The sequence below is a fragment of the Coturnix japonica genome, chromosome 1 (assembly GCF_054131305.1).
Source record: "Coturnix japonica strain WE chromosome 1, WE-NBRP24, whole genome shotgun sequence".
Lineage (NCBI taxonomy): Eukaryota > Metazoa > Chordata > Aves > Galliformes > Phasianidae > Coturnix > Coturnix japonica.
This window is the reverse complement of record NC_140663.1, coordinates 99,796,562-99,803,068: the sequence shown is the minus strand read 5'-3', so window position 1 is coordinate 99,803,068 and position 6,507 is coordinate 99,796,562. Positions and strand designations below refer to the sequence as shown.

General features: G+C 39.4%; 1 protein-coding gene across 1 annotated transcript in view; it reads left to right on the top strand.

The window, feature by feature from the left end:
• The first annotated feature begins 3,218 nt into the window (after window positions 1-3,218).
• TMPRSS2 (transmembrane serine protease 2) overlaps window positions 3,219-6,507 on the top strand; it is a 34,367-nt gene continuing 31,078 nt past the window's right edge. Inside the window, exon 1 of the mRNA XM_015882911.3 lies at window positions 3,219-3,317. The gene's annotated coding sequence lies outside the window, so the exon portion shown is untranslated. The remainder of the gene's footprint in view (window positions 3,318-6,507) is intronic.

The window sequence follows — 6,507 nt, the reverse complement described above, 5'->3', positions numbered from 1 at the left end:
CTTCTCCTACCTGTAGAAGCTCCTCACAGGAGGAAAACATAGGTCTCAACATGGTTATGTCTCCAAAATGCATGGAGATGGCCCCACACACATCTGGGCAGTACCAAGGAGAAGAACCATGTGATGAATTTCTAAAGCTATTTTATTTCACAATATTTGTGTACTGTTGTATTTTTCTACATAATATTTAGAGTTATTTCCATAGCTAACTTGCAGTTTCAGACAGTAGGTTTTACTCACTCTTCTACTTCAGAGATTAACTACGCTACTTGTTCTGGCAGTTGTGACCAGTAAATTGAACAGTGCACAAGGAAAAGGAGAAAAATGGAGCAGATCCAAAAAGTCTAGTGCCAGCGGTGCAAACGCACATGATAAATTACAGCAAGATGTCACTAAGCTTTTTTACTCATTCCCCCGCACATCGGTTTAGGTTGGAACTGAGGGAAAACCAATGGTTTGATGGATTTCACATTCCCTTGATATAGAGCATTGTCTGCACAGTATTTCTGGATGAGAAGTGCCAGTATACATCCTGTTGATCAGTAACTGCTTGTTGCCAGATTGGCCACATTAAAGCCATGCCAACAGCACCACACGGGCTTGTCTAACATGTACATAGTGCTGGTTGTGTACATTGTTAGGCCAAGTGAAATCAAATTTCTTCACTCCCTGTGTTTCTTCTTTTGCTACAAGACCTAGCTATTTCACATGAATGGAGGGTGCCTATCCTCATATTAGTGACCTTTGTTGTGGATATCTTTACTCTCACACCCAATGTTTCTTTCCTTTGCTTTCTTCAGAGTCCATTTGAGTTCTATCTACAACTTTTTCCTTGTTTTCCATTGAAATGAAGACAAGCGGTAAGGAGAAATAAAAGCTCAGGTCTTACCCTACTCCATTATGAAGGGATACCTTTGCACACACACACATACACACACATTAGAGACTTCTCCAAATATACAGCCTTGTGTTTTCCACTTATATTTGTGTAGTCCACCTGAATACGTCTTTTCCTCTTGGTGACTATTTCCATGAACTCTTTGTTTAAAATACATATTGTACGTAAAATTTGTTCTGAGTAACTTGAGCTTTATGAGTCTCACAGCCCAGCATGTGGTAGGCGCAGTCTACTGGCTGCATGCCAGAGAGGAACAGACTTGTGCAACTACTAACTATAAGATCATAAAATAACAGCAATCTAGTAGCTCAACAGCTTAAAGGAAATGTTACTCTGCAAAGTTCAGGCTTATTCATATTATAAGGCATCAAAGGGCACCTTCAGCTCAGACACTCTATTTTTAACTGATAATATCCTTTACCACGTTATGGTAATTCCTAAGAAAACCAGGCAGATAAGAAGAAGATATTCTTTATGACTAATTTTGAAATTATGTTATCTTACATTGAACTTCAATCAAAATGTCAGTGTTACAGGTGTAATATAATTACAGAATAACTGTAATGCACTTAGATTTTGATTTACCCTCATGCAAAAAGTAGGCTACGAGGTCCATTATGTGCCTCTCATCCAGGCTGAAAAGTTCCAGTTCCTCCTGTATCTCTTTGTGTCTGTCCCTTTTCTTTAGTACTTGGTCATCTCAATGGCCTGTACTAGCTTGCTCCTCTTCTGAGTTCATATTTTTCTTGTACTGAGGAATCCCAAACTGGACACAGCACTCAAGATTTAGTCTTACAGGTGTAGAGGGGAAGGAGTATCTCTCTGCACTGGCTAGCTACACTTCTGCCAAAGTCTTTCTGAACAAGGACAGCCCTGCCCTTCAGCATATCAGCCTCTCCTTTGGTGGAATGTTGCGGCGCCCTCTAATCTGATTGTGTAGGTCATTAATAAAGGCATAAAACAGTATTGATCCTAACAGTGATCCCTGAGGAACGCTGCTAGTAATTGGCCACCAGCTGGACTTTGAACCACTGGCTAATTATGAACAACTCTTTGAGCACAGCAAACCAGATAATTTTCCACCTGCCTTATCATCCACTTATCCAGTCCATATCTCAGCAGCAAGCCAGTAAAGCTATTGAAGAAAATAATTTAAAAGACCTTACTTAGGTCTAGGAACACGATGTCCACTTCCCACTCTTCATCCACAGAGACAGTCATAATGTCTTAGAATGCACTCAAAGTGGAAGGGTAGACTTTGTCCTCAGTAAATTCATGTTGCCAATCAACTTCTTTTCTTTCCTGTGCTTGGAAATGGCTTGTAAGAGGACTTGTTCTATTACCTTCCCATGGACCAATGTGGTGTTGATCAGCCTCTAGCTTCCCAGTCCTCCTTCTTGCCCTTCTTGAGGATAGCTGAGACATTTGCCTTTTTTTCTGTCATTAGGGACTTCCATAGTGACCAGTGACAGAGAACGGCTTTGCAGTGACATCGGCCAGGTCCTCAGATATCCTTGGATTCCTTCCATCTGGTCACAGAGATTCATGTATAGCTAATCAGCTGTAGATCCCACTAACTCTGTCTGCCTCTGCTGCACAGTTTCACTACCTCATATTGCCAGGATGCTCAAACACCTCAGATGTGGTGTCCAGGGGACAAAGCTTATAAATAAACATGGTGAAAAGAGCACTGAGTACCTCAGCCTTTTTTATCCTTAGTCGTTATCTCCACATTGAACAGCTGGCCCACTTCTTAGTCTTTATTTTTCAGTGAGTGCCCTTACAGAAACCTCTTTTCTTGTCTGTCACAAGGTTTCACCTAGGTTTCACAAGGTTTCCAGCTGATATTTGCTTTTCCTAACCCAATCACTATATGCTCAAGAAATGCCTCTGCACTCCTCCTAGGTTTCCTCTCCATGCTTCCTCCTTCTGCATACTACCTTTTTATTTCTTCTATCTCCTTGAACTGGGAGCACTATACTAATATTTAGAGCATTAAACTATTACACATTGATATCCTACTGCAGGTTCATGCGGCCAAGATACTCTTTGCATCCTAAATTCCTTTTGAAATGAAATTTTCTGATTTTTCCTTTCCATTTTTTATTACCTTCCACATTAATTACATTCTCATTTTTGTTGCTCATATCTTCATTCTAAGACTCTTAATATCACATTGCATGGGAAACTGGCAATCACAGCCTGAACCTCTGATTAATCAGCTGAGGCAAGTGTTGTGTCAGCTGTGGGAGCACAGGTGAGAGTAATTTAGCTGTGCTCCCGGAAGGGGTGGAGCCTGACTCCACCTCCTCTAGACCTCATTTAAGGGCTGACTACCACTAAGGCAGCATCTTTTGGAGATTGCTCCTTGGTGGAGATTGCCTCAGTGTTTCTCAGCAGGCTGAAGGCTTCTATATGGGTGAGTTTTTCCTGTAGATAACCTTTTGGATATTTATTATCACCTCTCTTCTACCATTTCCAACTTTACATTATTGTCACTGTACACACATCTTCTTGATTTCTCCTGGCATTAACTTCAAGATTATGATTCCTTGAAATTTCATTAATGTCCATATAATCTCTTGAGTCTATGCTGAACTAGTCTAATTGTGGGGGACTGGTGAAAATATATGTATGTTACATCAGTATTAATAGATATATATTTTAAAAATCCATAATGCCATCCAATCTTTAACAACTACACATTACTATATACCAAATAAACAACACACTGCTTGTATTTTCAAGTATAGAATGTATCAGGCTGACAGATGAGAATTTCCTCAATTTTTCTTTTTAAACAGAAAAGAACACAACATGCTTATATTACGTCTTCTCTTTTACCTGGAGTTAAAGTGGTAGCCAACAGCTTTACATGAGTTTTGTGGGGGAAAAAACCTAAGCTGGTAGATATTCATAGTCTGATTTTTAGATAAGCTAAGCCTCCCACATCTCCACTGAGACACTGTGTGCATTTGTGCTCTTAGTACCTTTGGACAGGAAGAACCTGGCCAAAGGTGCTTGTCCTGTAAGTGTCACACAAGTGTGAGAGCGATGCCTGTTGAGAACAGGACCATGTAATCCAGTGGGATTATTCAGCCTTGCCACATATATCAGAATTTGCATTTTTGGCCCTATAACACCAGGGTGTTTCAGATCATGTTACTAAATGCAATTCTGGGGGAAGCAGGAAGTCCCACTTAAAACCCCTCTCTCACCCTACAATTCCATTCTGCAGTTCTCTTAAGTACCTGTAAACTGAAGCAAAGTCTCATTTTGATATTATCTAGAACTGTTATTATTCCAACTCTTGCAATTCATTCAGTTTACTTATATAACAGTATGTGTATGTTTTTCAAATGTAAATGTCTTAATAATAAGTAATACTGCTTGATAATTTAAGGGCTTATGGCCAATACAAATGAAGTGTAATAACAGGAATGGGAATATGCACTGTTGCCTATACGTTATATTTTCAAGTAACCATAAATAATGCATATACCATTAAAATAATTCTGAATAATAAGTGAATCCACACCTCTTGATGGTATTTTGATCATAAATTTCTATGACCAAGAGTTAGATGGAGGCAAAACCGATTACTTTCATCCTTTTGATTCCCTTACTAGGATACAAACTTTAACCTGATACATCTTTATGCAGGAAAGCTCTTTCAGTGAGTAATATTGGGCAACTAGAGTAACATCAGTTTTTCAGTAAAGCCACACACCTTTGTTCTTCAAAAACATACATCTATTGATGTATCTATTTATTCATCTATGTAGGAGTCAAACACAGAAGCTTTATCCCTTTTCCATAGCTTATTTTCACATGAAGCAAAATCAGTTTTCTTCACTTTCTTAAAATAACTGCTCAGGTCCTACTCCCATTGAGTTAATTTCCTAAACCTTTTTCATCTTAGATAAATATTAGTATTGATGATGCAGTCAATCAAGAAATAAAATTGAAGAGAGGGGGGGAAAAAAAAAATGGAGAAAATCTCTAACTTCTTATTTAGGTATTTAGGAATGACCTAAATTCTATAAAAGATAGTATCTCCCAACTATCTGGCTGGCTTTTGGATTTCAGAGGAGAATCCGACTTTCTGAAAATCCTGTTTCTGAGAGCCAAATCAATTTCAAGAAGTTTGGCTCAGTTTCTCTTTGGATCAAATCCTTTTGCAGTCACCCATTGTGCCTTCAGAATGATGGTGGTTTGAACAGCCTGTGGATTTTTGCTTGTGCTTTAAGAAACACAATGGCAAATCATTTTCTGCATACCACCCATTTTCTGTATAGGATATATACATAACATGGAGCAGCACTGGGCTGATTTCACCTCACCATGCCTGAAAGGTCTGCAGCTCCAGTCAGAGGAATGTCTGGGAGCTTATCTCTACCAGGAAAAGAATGACCAAAAAAAAAAAAAAAAGCAGAGGTTTCTCTAGGCTCATTCTATTGCCTTCTGCATTCCCCACCTGCAGCAGGGCTTGCCCTATCGGCTGCACCTGAGGCACTGCCCCCAGGAAGGGGCTTTTGCTCACAGCGTCTGTTTGCACTTGGGAATTTCAGGTCTTAGAGCTGATAGCCTGAGCCACATTGTGAATATTATCTCTATTTCACCTGTGTTGCAATTCAGGGCAAAAATGCTGCTCTGCAGTCACAACCTTGTCCTTTTAAGTGAGATGTTCCACCAGATCAGTTGCAAATAGAAATGATTATAATCTGTGCAACCATAGTGGGATCTGAGGAGCCACCCTTTGTTGCAAAGGGTAGAGGTACATCGCATCCCCCTGAAAATGGGTTGCCTCTCTTAGGATATGGTGAAGAAACAAACTTGACTTTGAAGGAGCTATTGCAACTTATTTCCAGAGAAGACAACAGCAACAAATTACTTTGTGTTTGCAGCAGTCTGTGGTTGCTCACTGTAGTTATATAATTGATCATGCAAATATTGAAGTATTATTTACATAGTGACCAATGTGTACTTGGCAGAATTTTACAACAAAATGCACAAAGAGGTCCTGTTCTTAAATACTCTCTCACATTGGCAAAATACACAGAAGAAAGTTATCCTCTTTCTCCAACATTAACTGGTGAGTCTTTATTATCAAAGTGCATTTTTAGGAGGTCTTGACCATAGCAGCAGGATGATCTTGAACTCACTTGAACAGTATAGGAAAGAGGAGAAACTGCTGAGTGACACTTGCTACTCTGGTAACAAAGGAGTTCTGTCAAGCAAGTTCCATCTCACAGCAGCACAGTTGAAAGATAGGTCTCCATAACTGTCATGTGGGATGGGAAAAACAACTTGAAGGGAAAAATGAATTAGAGTTTATGAGCATGGAGCTGAATAGAACAGAGATATGCCAACATCTATTATGATAAGTAAATCACATAAAGCTGTCACTTTGTTTACTGGGTATGAAATCATGCTAGATTTAAACTTGCTAACCCATGCGGGGGAAAAAAATCAACCACGTGACACAAAAATAACCATCTTTTCATCTGTCTTCCACACAGCATTACTGAAACAAGTCTTGCAAGTCACCTTGTGGCAGACTGCTTTAAGCAATACTCCATTAAATATTTGTCAGATGGGGGTTGTTT